The sequence below is a fragment of the Vipera berus genome (assembly GCF_964194415.1).
Source record: "Vipera berus genome assembly, chromosome: 3".
In the NCBI taxonomy this organism is placed as follows: domain Eukaryota; kingdom Metazoa; phylum Chordata; class Lepidosauria; order Squamata; family Viperidae; genus Vipera; species Vipera berus.
This window is the reverse complement of record NC_138204.1, coordinates 166,768,896-166,783,780: the sequence shown is the minus strand read 5'-3', so window position 1 is coordinate 166,783,780 and position 14,885 is coordinate 166,768,896. Positions and strand designations below refer to the sequence as shown.

Genomic DNA, 14,885 nt, shown 5'->3' with positions numbered 1-14,885 from the left:
TAAAGAAAATTTTAACTTGTGAGTCCTTTTTAAAATAGGTAGCTGATCCTTCCAAAGGATGTATGTGAAAGGAATTACTCTGAATTTTCAAAAACAAGTTTTCAACATGGAAATTTCCACATAATTTTCACCTCCATCCTGCCATCACATGATACTGCTATTTCCTTACGTACTTGCTTGTTTCCCCCATCCCAAATTCATGGGATCCATGCCGACTGAAAAAATATTTTACAATCTAGAATCAGTATAATCATGACAAGGGATTTAGACTGTAGAAGCGCTGGTAGTGTATTACTGCTGTGATTTTCAAGATCAGGTTCTATTGGGATTGTATAAAGTAATTCAGCTAATACACACAAACTGCAAAAGAGAAATGAAATCTTAACACTGTTTTAGAAACATTTTGGACAAAGGCTAAGAATGGTCATCTGACTTTTACACTAATTTATAAATGAAACTTGCAATGACCATGTTTAATTGTACTTCCTAGCCCAAATGCCCCAAACAGTGCCTTGAAAGAAATCAGCAGTGGTCCTGACTTGTTCACATCCTTTTCTAATCCTTGCAGAGAGAAGAGAAAAGCCTTGGAAATAGCGTCTGCAAAAGAAGGCTCAAGAAGATGCATGACAGGAAGGTGAAGAAGACCCAGAAAAATGACTTGATACTAATCAAGAGAGAAAACTAAACCAACGAAGTGGAAGTAGTATGAGCATTAACAGAAAGTGACCAAGCAATGCTTGAATGCTTGATTAGAAAGACAAGACTGAAAGATTGGGGGGGGGGGGGAGAACTCCCAAAGAAAGGCACTTAGCAAGCTACCTCAGTACCATACCAAGATGCACAGATCTCTCCATGTAAACGACCGAAAGCTGTAACTAAATAAAATGTAATTTTATACTCTTAAGGACAAGTATAATTGAATATATATTGTGAATTCCAGGATAGTCAAAATGATTTATGACTTTATGCTTTATGACTTTATGTTCATTGATCATAAGAGATTATGCATGAACATTGCAATGAAATGATGATCCTTTCTAGAAACTATTGTGTAATTTTATATAAAAAACAAAATATAAGAAATTTTATATTTTTATGTTTTGCTCTCTTCCTTTCCCCCCCCCCCCATTGTATTCTTTCTTTCATTTTCTGTCCACGTAAGGGTAAATTTTATTCGTCTTTTAAATAGAGTAACAGAGCTATAAAAATGGAAGAGACTGCTTAGGTTAGCAGATCAAACTCATTCTTTTATACAGAAATCCCAATTAAAACATTCACAAAAGGTGGCCATCCAGCCTTTACTTGGAAGGGTAAATGATCCTGTTTATTTATGATTACTGATCAGCAAACTTAGAAAAGCACCCCCCCAATACAATAAATAGAACAATGGTAAAAACTTTGTCCTTTCCTAGCCTTGAGCCTCATTAAGACAAGGAACTTCCTCCAACTCTCCCTACTGCCTTTCCAACCCCCCTCTCCATATTTGCCCTTTTGGCAACCTTGCATTCTGCCTTACAGAGCAGCAAGCCACATGGCTCTGGGACTGTTTGCCATGCCCTAGAACAGGGGTCCCCAACCTTGGCATTTAAGACTTGTGGACTTCAACTTCCAGAATTCCTCAGCCAGCAAAGCTGGGAGTTGAAGTCCACAAGTCTTAAAGTCGCCAAGGTTGGGGATCCCTGCCCTAGAAAACCTCAACAACCCCAGCAAGCATCACCCTTCTCTTCCAATTCCTGCACCAACCTTTCACCTTTTGCTGTCTCCTTTTCTGACCCAGCTTCTCTGGCAAACATTTTCTACTTTTTTTCTTTCTTTACAAAGGCAATGTTGTCTTCAAAAAGCTGTGCTATTTTTGGAACACCGTGTGCAGCCTTAGGAAGCAAGGCAGGATGCAAGGTAACTAAACCAACAGTGTGTGTGTGTGTTTGTGTGTGGAGTGGGGTTGTGAAGCAACTCTTCCACTACTAAATTACGAGAGAAAAGGGTACAGATTTTCATTGCAGGCAGCTCAATATTGTATGAAAGAGTTGGAAGGGAGGGAAATATAGCTCTCAGAATACAACTCACCGGCCAAGTATGTATGTTAACATATGTGTGTATATTTATGTGTGTGTGGGGGGGGAGAGATGGAGGCTTGGGGCTGAGAAGGACCAACAGAATGGCTTGGATTGGATGGGTACTGACATAATGACCCACAATTCTCAGTTGACAACTGCAACCTAGGGTACTGAGATTGCCGTCATCTCATTTTATAACCTCATCTATTTATACCAGCAATCCTGTTTCCAACTGTGGCCATGAGTCAAAGATTACCTGTACCATAAGTTTTGTTTCTATTTTGCAAATTAACAACTAGCTTATTCTGTCTTAAGTAATGGATTAAAGAATCTATTAGTCTCGAGTTCAATGGAGGTATGCAAGATGATGGCTGCATTATCCATACAATATGAGAATGTTACATCATACAATTCTAGAAATGTGAAAATTTCAACTAAATATTCTGCCACACACACATACATATACACACATATGTTAACATACATACTTGGCCAGTGAGTTGTATTCTGAGAGCTATATTTCCCTCCCTTCCAACTCTTTCACACAATATTGAGCTGCCTGCAATGAAAATCTGTACCCTTTTCTCTCGTAATTTAGTAGCGGAAGAGTTGCTTCACAACCCCTCTCCACCCTCAATATCTCTCAAAAGAATGGAAAGCAACTGTCACAAAGGGAAGGGAGAATAGGAAAGTAAAACAAGGAAATCCACTAATCAGGAATTTTCCAACCAGGATCCCTAGGCAGTCCCATGGCCAATAAGAAGGAAAGGACTGAAGTTCAAAAAAGGAATGATTAAGCTATTTTCATTCATAGTTGATTTATATACAGAGACAGTCAGTTGAACACTGCAGTGTGGACAAGTTCTTAAATAGGTATCAGTTGTGCATCAGGAAAATAAAATTCTAATTGAGTGACATGTTTTTAGGGGGGGTTCCCTCCATTTCTGGGGGAAACTTCAGAGTCAAAGACAAGCTTGAAATCTAATAAACTGACATATAAGGCTGGTTTCAATTTATTAATAAATTTCTCCACTGAACAATTAACTACAAGAATGTGATCTGTAGTTGAATTCTTCTATTAAATCCACTTGTTCATCTCCAGTTATGTCATTAAGTTCCACTCAATCTTAGAAAACTTGGTTCCATGCTTAGCATACAGTTTGGTTACTACCCTCCAAAAGCTATAAAGTCAATAATTAGCAAGATCTTTGTTATTTTTCTGTATAGCAGTTCCCCAAGTCCTCTGAGCTATGTCATAATTAGTTAACAACAGTGAATAGAGTTTCTAATAGAAGTGCCCACTCTCGTGTTCATTTGTGTAGGACAAAATCACTACTGAGGGCCTTATTCACCTTTAGAGATGTATCAATATAATCATTACTGTCCAGGAAAGTGAGGGCCATATATATTGATAGCTGGGCCATCTCTGTTCAACTCTGTATCAGGATGTACATACAAAACAAAGCAAAGCAAAATAAAGGAAACCAAAACAAATGGTCCTTGCCAGAATTGCTGAAGTTTATTGTGTCACGTCCTGCAGCTGAAGTGCAATGAGCTTCATGTGGGAAGAAGCTAATGAAAAGCAACGGCATAGTCCAGTGTTTTCAACCTCAGCAACTTTAAGATGTGAAGACTTCACTTCATGTACCCAGAATGCTGGCTGGTGAATCTGGCAGATGAAGTCTACACGTATTAAAGCTGCTGAAGTTGAGAAGCACTTGTCCAGTTAAAAAAGCATAACTCCCAACATTATTTTTAGAGCAAGAAAGATACAGTTATCTGTTGTAGCAGTATTCTGTTTGTATGTTTTGGCCCTCCTCTTTGAAGTGACAACCTGAAACTTTTTATTTTTATTACTGTTTGTTATTATTAGGTCAAATTCAAAAGATGTGATGACAGATGAAACAAAGCCAACTTTCTGTGCAAAAATAACTTGCCCCCTTATCTGAATTGATGTCAGTCAAAGAAAACAAACTACAAGCCATCTTAAAAAAGCAAGCTGGATAAATGAAGCGTGATGCCTGTTTCTCACTTCAAATCTGCAGTCTTTTTGCAGTCACTTAGTTTTAAGCTTTTAAGTTACCATCTGTCCCCATAAACCCTTCTGAACCAAAATCTCTTTACAGAATCAAAGTTTCCAAATAGTTTTTCAATGTAATATTTAATTCATGGTATTTTGAAAGATTCCATACATCTTCCATTCATAACACTCCCAAATTTCCTCACAACTATTTATTTAAAATCAGAGAGTTGCAGAGCAAGAATGGAATACAAAGTTCCTCCAGTGCAACTCTCTGCAAATTATATTTAAACATAATGTTCTGTATTGTATTATGCAGACAGTCCTCAACTTACAACCCTTCATTTTATGACATTTTTGCCATGGTTGTTAAGCCAATCGCTTTAGTTATTAAGTGAATCATACAGTTATAACTTGGTTTCTCCCATTGAATTTGCTGGTTGAAAGCTAGCTGGAAGAGTTGCAAATAGTGATCACATGACTCTGCCCACTGCAATCATCATAAATACATGCTAAGCACCCAAATTTTGATTACTTTACTGTGGGGATGCTATGATGGTTGTAAGTGTGAGAACGGTCATACATCATTTTTTTCAGTGCCATTATTAAGTTTCAATGGTTGCTAAAAAAATCATCGTAAAATGAGGACTACTTATAAGTGTGAAATAGAACCATTTTTAAGTTTTAATGAAAAGTTGAGAGTTCTATTATAGAACATAAATTTGTTCCTCATTACAATTTATTGTATTTTTTGGACAACAGAGTTCATTTTAGTTAATTGTTCTTCTAGAGTTTCTAATCTTTCACAATTCAAGCAAAACAAAATGTAAACAGATAAAAAATTGCAGCCACCTGTCTTATCCAATATCTTCTTTTAAGTCCTCAGTTCTGACTATCTACTCATCAATTTTATGTGTTCTAACCAGTGTTTGGAAAGGTCAACTGGAAATCAACTTGATTTAATTTTTAAGCAATATTTTGGTACTTCTGTTTTAATATGCTGCTGCATTCAAATAAGACCTTTGGCTTAGGAGCTGAGTAAAAACAATAGAAACAAAAACAACCACTATTCTTCTGTGAAAAGTAAAGAACTTGTCTGAAAAGTCTACGACAGAAACCACTACAACAGAAATGAAGGATGCTGTATTTTCCATGCATCTTCCCCCATATCCAATCTCAACTACAAACGTATTTTCTTTCATCTATCAGTGACAATCTTTTATACAGTGTGTTCAAAAGTACAAAAAGTGCCAGCGGTTTGCAAGGAGTTTAACTGATTGTTAGATATAAATCACAATCCCCCATCATACCAATTGTTTGATATAAATCACACAGTCACTTAGAGATCTCTTGGTGTGTGTTTTTCTCCAGCTTAGAAAAAAAAATCAAGACTTAAACTTTACACAGGTATTAAGGTCTTTTACAATAATTGCTTAAGCTCTAGGTGAAGCAGATATATAGCAATTTATTGTACAATGTGACCCTAACCTCACTGTACATGGTAGAATAGGATATACCCAGGAGAAATGCAATCTTTGTTTCATTTTTAATTGTAATTGGCTAAAGCAGGGAACTCAGATACACATTTAACATTGTCAAAGAAATAAACATATTGTATATGTGCAGAATTTTCAGGTGTGTTTCTGTATCCCCCTATGTCTTCCCAACAATATTCCATCTCTTCTTTCCCATAGTTGCTGCTACCATTTCTCTTCACCTTCATTCCCTCTACCGGTCCATGAGCCATCAGCAAGGACAGCACGTAAAGTGTTAGTTAAGTTATTGCACATTACTTTTTTCCCTGTCATTAACTATTTACTCAAAATGAGCTACCAAATAAGCAGCAGAGGTGACAACCCGAAGCAGAACCAAAAAAAGCCTCTATTTGACAGCGGCTCAAGACAGGATAAGAAATACATGTGACAATGGCTCAAGAACAGGACAAAGTACCTGTGACAGTGGCTCAAAACCAAGACATAGTAGTCCCATTTGTCCAAGAACTGATGTACCCTATAAGTGATGCAGCCTCCTCACTGCAGTCTTCTTATTACAATCCTACTGATAATCTCAGAAAAGTTAAAGCTGAGAATTGGGTTTTCCTTTTTTTAAGAGCAGTTTACAATACAGAAGGAAGTGGCTACAGGCATTGGTTATGGGGAAGGAATAATTGAGGATCAAGTGACTTATCTTATGTAAGCGGAAGCCCTTTCCAGTGACTTCAATCCTCAGTGTAGAAACAAATCGGCTTGTGGAACAACTGTAAAATAGTGATTAAGGAACAAAATTGGTTCAAATCTGCCCTTAATTACAGTGTTTCATGGATGAATTTAGGTCAATTACTATCCTTCAGTTGTTTTCTCTAGTAGGAATAAAAAAGAGAGACAGCCAGGCAGAAGAGAAATTCATCATCACCAGCACCACCAATTTAAATTTTAAGAGGTATTACAATTGAGACATAAAACTATTTTTTTAAAAAAAAGATCTTGGAAAGAAATGGTGTACAAGTAGTTCTTGACTTACAACCAGTCATATTATGATCATTTCACATTGTGACAGCTATGGAATGAGCAAAGTAAATGGTTGCAAAGCGCCCTCAGGATCATGTCACCATAAGCTGGATAGGTCAGCTTTATAGCACTCTGCAACACTTTACTGTGATTCACTTAATGACTGCAGTGTTTCTTTAATGATCTTAGCAAAAAAGGACAGAAAATTGCTTCTGGCTGTGTGGGTACCTCAACTTACAACCATAACAACTTACCAAATTTCCAGTCCCAATTATAGTCATAAGTTAAAGACTATTTATAAGACTAACTGCTTAATTATCTAAATTAACTTAAAAGATATGATCAAAGGCAGTGATTCCCAAATGGTGGCCTATAAAAAAGTCTACTACATGGTCTGTCACAACTTCTCTGTCTTCACCAGCCAAAGTTTATTTGCTATTTCACCTTACTTTTTTAATGTAAATTTTATTGGTTGTTATAAGGATGGGGAGGGAAATGAAGGGATACGGTGTGTGGTTGGGATAGCGGAAAAGTTGGGGGAGGGGTTGGGGTTTCCCCCAATTACATTCAATATTTAGCAAATAGCATATTGTCTGGGTTGATATATATCAACAGAAGTAGTAAGAATAATGATTGATGACAACAATAGATATAGCAAATTATAGTAAACAATGTTAAATTTTCAATCTATAATATTTTTCTTAGTAGAATAAAGTCAAAAATAAGTATCACATTCCTTTCTCTCTAATTCGTTTGTCTAGCCATTGATAAAATTTATTCCAGGTTCTATAGTAGACTAAATGCTGTTTTTCTTTAATCTCTAAAGTTAATCTATCCATTTCTGCACAGTCTAATATTTTCTTGATTAGCATTTCTTCAGTTGGTACTCTCAAGTTTTCCAATATTAAAAGGTAAAGGTAAAGGTTCCCCCGCTGTTACCTTCCCACCGTAGTGGTCCCTATTTTTCTACTTGCATTTTTACGTGCTTTTGAACTGCTAGGTTGGCAGAAGCTGGGACGAGTAACAGGCGCTCACTCTGCTACGCGGCACTCAGGATTCGACCCGCCAAACTGCCGACCTTCCGATCGACAAGCTCAGCGTCCTAACCCACTGAGCCACCGCATCCCTTTTCCAATATTGGGCATACATAATTCTCGCTGCTGTTAATACATGTAATATTAAATACCCAGTCTCTTTATCGTAATTGGGATCTATCATTACCTTACTTCATTGTCATGCTTTTGCTCCCTTTCAACATTTAGGGCCAGTTAGCTACCAGATCAGACCCATCCCAAATCAGTTCCTGGATGTTCAAAGCAAACCAGCTTTGATATATGCAAGTGATAGAACAGTGATGGAATACTAACATTAAAAAAAATGGCAACTGTGAACAACTTACCAACTGCCAGTCCAAACTGTGATCTCACAGAAACAAACCCAAAGGAAAGTGTGATTTAAAAACTACAGTATAAAGATGAAAATTTAAACATGAGATTTCCCTGAGCAATCTCCCTTAGAATTCAGAAATTTTTACTGAATAACATCTTAATCAACAAGTACTGATAAGATTTATTGTTATTGCAATGGATACATTAAAAATCAAGTGGTAAATACTGGTTTTTAAAAGCTATTTAAAAATAAAGGGAATGAGAAGGCAATGTAAACAGTTATTTTATTCACCTCAGACATTCTTATACTCCTTACTACTAAAATGTTGCGAGGAGGTCTTCAATTGGATAACTATTTTCCAAAGTTTCATTTGAGAAAAGATTATTACAGAAAGACAACATATTTGGCTATTATAATTCACATGTAATTTATAGTTATACTGAAGTTTCATTCAAATATAGTAAAGCTATCTCAAATTATTATTAATTTTTAGGGGCTCCTTACACTTCTTGGCAAGTTGCTCTCCAATATTATTATGACAATACTGCTAATGGCAAGATTTAGAACAATAAGCCTGCAGGAGAGTGCTGGCTCACATCTGGGTGAGTCATATAATACCTTCTTGCAGCCCACTTTTCCTCTTTCTATCATATGACAAAAGTACTAGGAAGCAAGACTTTTGTCATTACATGTCTACTAAAGTCACTTTCAAATTATCAGGTGATAATAAAATCTATGTAATTAGATGTGCTTTTAAAATGATAAAATTGTGGGATCAAGGTTAAAACCTTTTTCTTTTTCTTTCTGATGAAGAAATAAAATAATCAAACTGTCTTATGTAGCTGATAAAGAGGGAACATTTAAGTTATTTTGCAAATTACCCTATTTCCCCAAGCATGAACAAAAATATTTAGCTACAAAAATATGATCTTAAAATAACTAGTATGTTTTAAATGTTCTGGAAACTAAAAGTAGGAAGCTTAAAATTTAAAGAAAAACAAATGATAGCTGCTTATTATGAAGTTAAATTTTTGCTATTTTTGTTTGTTTTAAAAAATTCCTCCCAGATACATTTCTTAATGTTTTCTCAGCTTGCGTACTTTTAGTGAAAGCAATTTATCAGTATTTCTGGAGTACTAACACAATCTTGTGGGCTATGTCTAACACAGATGGAAAATAGAATTTGTACAGTTGTACTTGTAGTGTTTATTTCCATTTGTGTCAAACAGAGTTTAAAGGCTTTGGAAAATATTTTGAAATGCTGACAGATGTACAATCATATGGCATCTTGTTTCACAAGTTCACAATTAACAGTTTTCAAAAAAAAATTCTCCAGTTTCCTTGGACATGAACCCGGTTGAGGGATTATTTCAGCCCGACTCATTAGATCTGGCAGAGAAGGAATATTATGGGTACCATGGGTTAGGGACCCTACATGTGCCTCCTCTGATGGGAAATCCACTATATGGAACATCCTTCACCTTGAAATTAGATTAGCTTCATAAGTTTCGATATTCCAAAAGACCTTTAAGACTTAGTTATATTATCAGGCCTGGGACTCCAAGGGAATCAACAACTTGCATTTATGGCTCCATTGTTGGGTGCCGTTCTTATCCTCCCTTCATCTAGGTTTTTATCTTTGGTTTTTAATTAATATGGATTTTTATACTTTATACCTGTTGCTTTTACATTTGTTATTTTATCTGATTGTTTGGGGTGGCCCAGAGTCACTTTAGATGAGCTTGGGGAGGGAGATAAATTTGATAATAGTCAGACTTCTGAATCTACATATAAAATATTATTGAGGCTGAAGTTTATTTGATTGGATTAGACTTGTTAAAACTCTCATAATGAATTCTGCAATGTAACAAATCTGACTGACATTTTCTGCTGAGAGAATATTTTAATGCTATAAAATAGGCATATACTTATTTGATCCCAAATTATGAATCATATAATCTTGTTCTGTATACTTTGCACCAGCAATTATTAATCTCATACTCTTACTTTTTCTTGTTTTACAAGAGTGCTCAAATTAGGATTTATGGAGAAATAAATCCATAAACACATCTCAATAATGTTTTTGATTTTAGTAAATATTTACACATTTTTTTAAAATAAGCATTTTTAGGTTACAATGAAAAACACATTTACCTAAAAATAAATGCAACTGGGCATGTGGGGTCATTCTTCTTAGTACGCACGCATAGTGCGCACTAACATTGGCACAAATATATTATCAGATAAGTTTATATAACATTATTGGGGACAATTATTGGGGGGAAATGATGCTGAATAGCATAGCATCTGCTTTCTGTCGTTTTATTTCTAAACATATACAGACCTGAAAGTCTAAGACAACTGTAATCTTATTTATTGGATTTATTATGATAGCTCAGTCAGTCAGTCTCAGGGCCCCACCCTAATTTTCTTGAGCCAAAGTGATGTCATGTCCAAAACAGCATTAAGACTTCATTGCTACAATTCTAGTTTTTTCTGTAGTCTCCACCCTTTCTTCATAGCATGACACTACAAAAATAAGAAGGCCATCAGGGACCTTTCTTATGGCAGGCACAAAGGAAGCAATACATTTTACAAACTTTCACTTTCCATAATAAGGAGATGCAATAATTCAGAAACAAATCTAGTCAAAGCAGTTTCAGTAAAAACAAAACAAACTATAAGATTATGGTTCTCCCTGAAACCACATACTGCTGCCTTTACTAACAAAAGTCAGACTAGGTTACTAGGCTGACAATCATGCTATCTAAAGAAAATCAGAATGAAAAAAGCAGCTATTGCAAGTTTATTTCACTAAGAATAGTTTTCTTTTACACTGTCCTTTACCAATATGTTCTCTTGAACTGTTTGATTGCAACTTCCATCATCCTCATTCATCAGTCATGTTAATGGAAGTTATTAGGAATTATGGCTGAATGCCTCTGTATCAGGTTAGGAAAGGAAATCATATTTCACATTATATATTAATTTTACTTCCACTCTATAGTCCAGATTCTATTAAACAATTATATTTAAAATAATTAAAGATAACATACTTATTTATCTAGGAGAAAGTGCATTAACTTAGACAGAGCTATATATTTTCAAGGGAAATTCAATGGAAGATGTGGACAGCAGAGTTAGCAAAAGGTTAAGTATTATCTTCCAACTTCTACACTAAGCCAAATACAAGATGACCTAGAATAAAACCCCACTTTTCAATATTATAGATACCAATCAAATAAGATAAATGAAAAGCAAAACCCATATACCCTATCTACTCCAACGCTCCTTTATAAATTGCACTAAGTCCAAACATAATTTAAATACAAGCCCAAGTCCATATAAGTAAATCACCTATAGCCATTTTTACTTTTAGAACAGTATTAACGTCAATGAAATCATTTCATTAGAAGGGTATAGTGAAATACCATTTTTATTTTTAACGTATTGTACAAATAATTATCCTACATATTTAACTTGTTTCATTTATTGACTTACAGTAGTTAATAATAAAATAAAACAAAGCAATAAAAAGCTGCAAATGATACTAAGCATATTTTGCAATGAAATGTCAGTGCAAAATGGCATTAATAACCCTATGTACAATTTTAAAATTCAAACCGACTTTCTCAGAAATGTACAACAGAATATGTTTAACAGACATTTTAGAATAGATCACACAAAAATGTTAAATAGCTTCATTACTTTTATATGAAATGGACAACTACTTTACATTTAGCATTTCTCTCAAAATATTCGTAGAATTCATTGCGACTTTTGCAATCAAATACTCAGCGGTCATCAACCACTGAGTCACCATTGGGTTTTTTTGTTTGTTTTTTTTTAAAAAAAGAAAGTTGAATTTAAAAACCAGAAAAGTAACACTTCCAAACAGGACCACGATTTAAACACAATGCACCATATGTTGATTCTCAGCTTACAAGTTTGCCTGGTTCTTTGCTTCCCTCGCTTCCTCCCCCCCCCCCCCCATCCTATACATCTGATTAATACCAGCTGTTTCCCTCGATCTTTCCATTCAAGCCCGCAGGAGCCTTCTTTCTCAACTTTAAACTCCAGTCTGCAGCCGAAATACATACAGCCACAAGGGCCTTGGGATTGGAAATGCAAAAAGGAGGATATAGCGCTTCCACTGCAGAGGTCCAGATCTACAATTTACTATATAACCACACCCACCGCATTGCAGAAGCCACGAGCGGGGGAGAGACGGGGTGGCGGGGGGGGGGGCAGACTGGAGCCCACGGAGACTGAACACGATGCCACCAACCGAGTTTCAAAAAAAGAATAAGAAAAAAAAAGCCACGCCAGACGGGTGCAGGCGAATTCTGCAAAAGAGCAGTCAAGTTGAAAAGGAACCCAGGGACGTGAACAATTCTTAAGTTAAACAAGCGCGGCGGAGTAAAAAACCACATGGCATTTAAGGCGGGATGAAGCTACTTTTTCTTCTGCCGCCAAAACTACTTCGCAGCATCCCCACAGAAACTCGAGTCCTTTTTTTTTCTTCTTTAAAAAGTATCTAGCCACCCCTTTATTTCATTTCTTAGCGTAAAAAAGACCCAAGCCAGATCATCGTCAATAATTAAGAGGGGTAATCAGGGACGATGCTCAACGGTCAGCAATTATCACGAGGCAAGGCGCATGCATGGTTGTCGCCAGAAATCAAGAAACATTTGAGAGCGCACAAGGGCCAAAAAGAACGACTAATAGGAACTTGCTACCTTGGAAATGAAATTTCTGTTAAGAATTCGTCCCACTTTACGGGGGAGGGAAAAAGCTCAGGAGAGGAAAGCGAGGTTCTGAGCAGAACTCCCAAGGGAAGGCAGCAAGGCTGGGACACTGAACCGCGGCGCATTTCGCTCATTTTAGATCCAGAACTCAATGGACTTACTCAAGAAAAGCCAAGCAAAGCACTTCGCTGACTTCCCTAATGAAGAAAATCAGGCCACCGGGCGCCTTCACTACCGCCTGAAGGAACCTAGCGCCGCATCATCAACTAAATCACCGTTGGGGCTGCGGGTGTCTTATTGCCAGGGGAGTTCCCCACAGAAAAAAACAACAACAGGGGAATGAAAGGGTTAGGGCTGACAGGCTGGATGCCCCCAGACTCAGTTTCGCGGTCGCCTGCGGTTTCTGCTAAGTGACCCTCTCACCAAATGTATAGAGCAGCGTTTCCCAACCTTAGGAACTTGAAGATGCGTGGACTTCAACTCCCAGAATTCCCCAGCCAGCTATGCTGGCTGGGGAATTCTGGGAGTTGAAGTCCACGCATCTTCAAGTTCCTAAGGTTGGGAAACGCTGGTATAGAGAGGCAAGCGGGTTGCAGGAAGCGCGCCTGGGCAAAAAGTCAACCCTGCCCCCAACTCCGACTCCACAGACTCCTTCCCAATTTCCCCTCGGCCGACGAGCGCTATAAAAGAAATGACGACGCCAACATACCACCTCCCTCCCCCTCCCCGTAACGATGCGACTCTTATTGCCTCGGAATGCTATCCTCTCCAAAGGGAGCCGCTGCAGACCCTAATCTTGCGGGGGTGGTGGTGGTGGGGGGAAAGAGTCAACTTGCATGTGCGATAATTTACAAAGCAAGGACCATTTGTCGGGGCCACTCCAGCCAATTCATGCTGCAGTTTACCTCTGCGTTTCCTCGCCGACCCGCGATGCAGACCGTGCCATTCCTCCACGAGCCCTTCAGCATTTATCGCTCCCCTCCCCCACTTACCCCCCCCCCCAAAGCGCCCTTCCTCCCAGCCCCAATTTTCAGGGCACACTGGGAGAATACGTAAATCAGCAGAAAGAACTTAGCCGGGACTAGCAAATAAAGCGCAGTTCGCCATCTAAATCGAGTCATCCGTACCTAGTTTAGCCAAGTCATCCAATGAATTGGCCAGTTGGATCCAGGCCATACATTCCTCTCGTTTGCGTGCATGTGTGAACGTACAGCGACTTTTGCCCGAGTCTTTTTTTTTGATTTCCTCCCCCAGGACGCAAACATACATATCCGCCCATCTCGTGCAATGTCGGCGTTCTGCGGAGCGATCCCGGTCGAAACCTTTCACCGCGAACTGTTAACTTAAAAATGGCTCCTAGTATATACATCACCAGAGACTTAAATCAGTGCAGAAAAGGAAGGCCTTAGAAGCTTTTCATCTTCTCCATTTCGCCAAATCTACTTTACACAAGAGATTCCCCAAACTGTATGACAAGAAAGGGAGAAGGGAGGTCTGCGTACCTTATCAAAAAAAGCCGCAGCCGCAGAACCCGGACCCGGGATCGAAGTCTGTTCCAGCGCGTCACAAGGACGTGCAGCAGCCGCAGCAGAGCCACGCGTCAGCAGCAGCAGCACAGCCGGGCTCTGCCCAGGACGAGCCCTCCGCAATTTTCAGCAAATCAGAAATGTGCAAGCGCTTCTAAGACCCCCCGACCGACCAAACGAGGTAGGAGCTACATCCGGCCAGTTTTTTTTTTTAAAGTAGAAAATCAATTCTATTACTTAGAACCGGATGCTGTAGCATGAACACACTTAATTATCAAAGACGGACGGCCAGGCTTTACTGTACACGGCAATATGTTTGCATTTGCGAAACGGCAGTAGCCGCTTCTACTTTGTTTTGAAGGAAAAGCAACCAGTTGAGTAAAACCAACAACAGTTATTTGTCATCTCTTCATCGGAGACTGGAAAAGAGCGGGGGTGGGGTGGGGAGATGCTCCATCCAGAAGATCTCCTGGTTTATCTCTTCCAGCTACTCTTTTATTGTACACTTTGCCACTGCAGCAAATGTGGAAACAAGAAAGTAAGGGCAGCTCTGACACCCTTCTTGTCCTCCTGGTCTGACTGGACCATCTTATTGGCTAGAGAAGGAAAGGAGAAGCATTCTCTTCTGCCTGCAACTC

The 14,885-nt window shown here is 38.2% G+C and overlaps 1 protein-coding gene across 11 annotated transcripts in view; it reads right to left on the bottom strand.

Moving 5' to 3' along the window:
- EPB41L3 (erythrocyte membrane protein band 4.1 like 3) overlaps positions 1-14,440 on the bottom strand; it is a 90,390-nt gene extending 75,950 nt beyond the window's left edge. For 6 of the 11 annotated variants that reach the window (XM_081324663.1, XM_081324660.1, XM_081324670.1 and 3 more), the window contains exon 1: positions 11,988-12,132. The gene's annotated coding sequence lies outside the window, so the exon portion shown is untranslated. Of the gene's footprint in view, positions 1-11,917; positions 11,944-11,987; positions 12,133-13,626; positions 13,697-13,848; positions 13,872-14,223 lie in introns of those variants that run through there. The other 5 variants (XM_081324664.1, XM_081324665.1, XM_081324668.1 and 2 more) reach the window with 5 other exon arrangements.
- Positions 14,441-14,885: the final 445 nt, after the last annotated feature.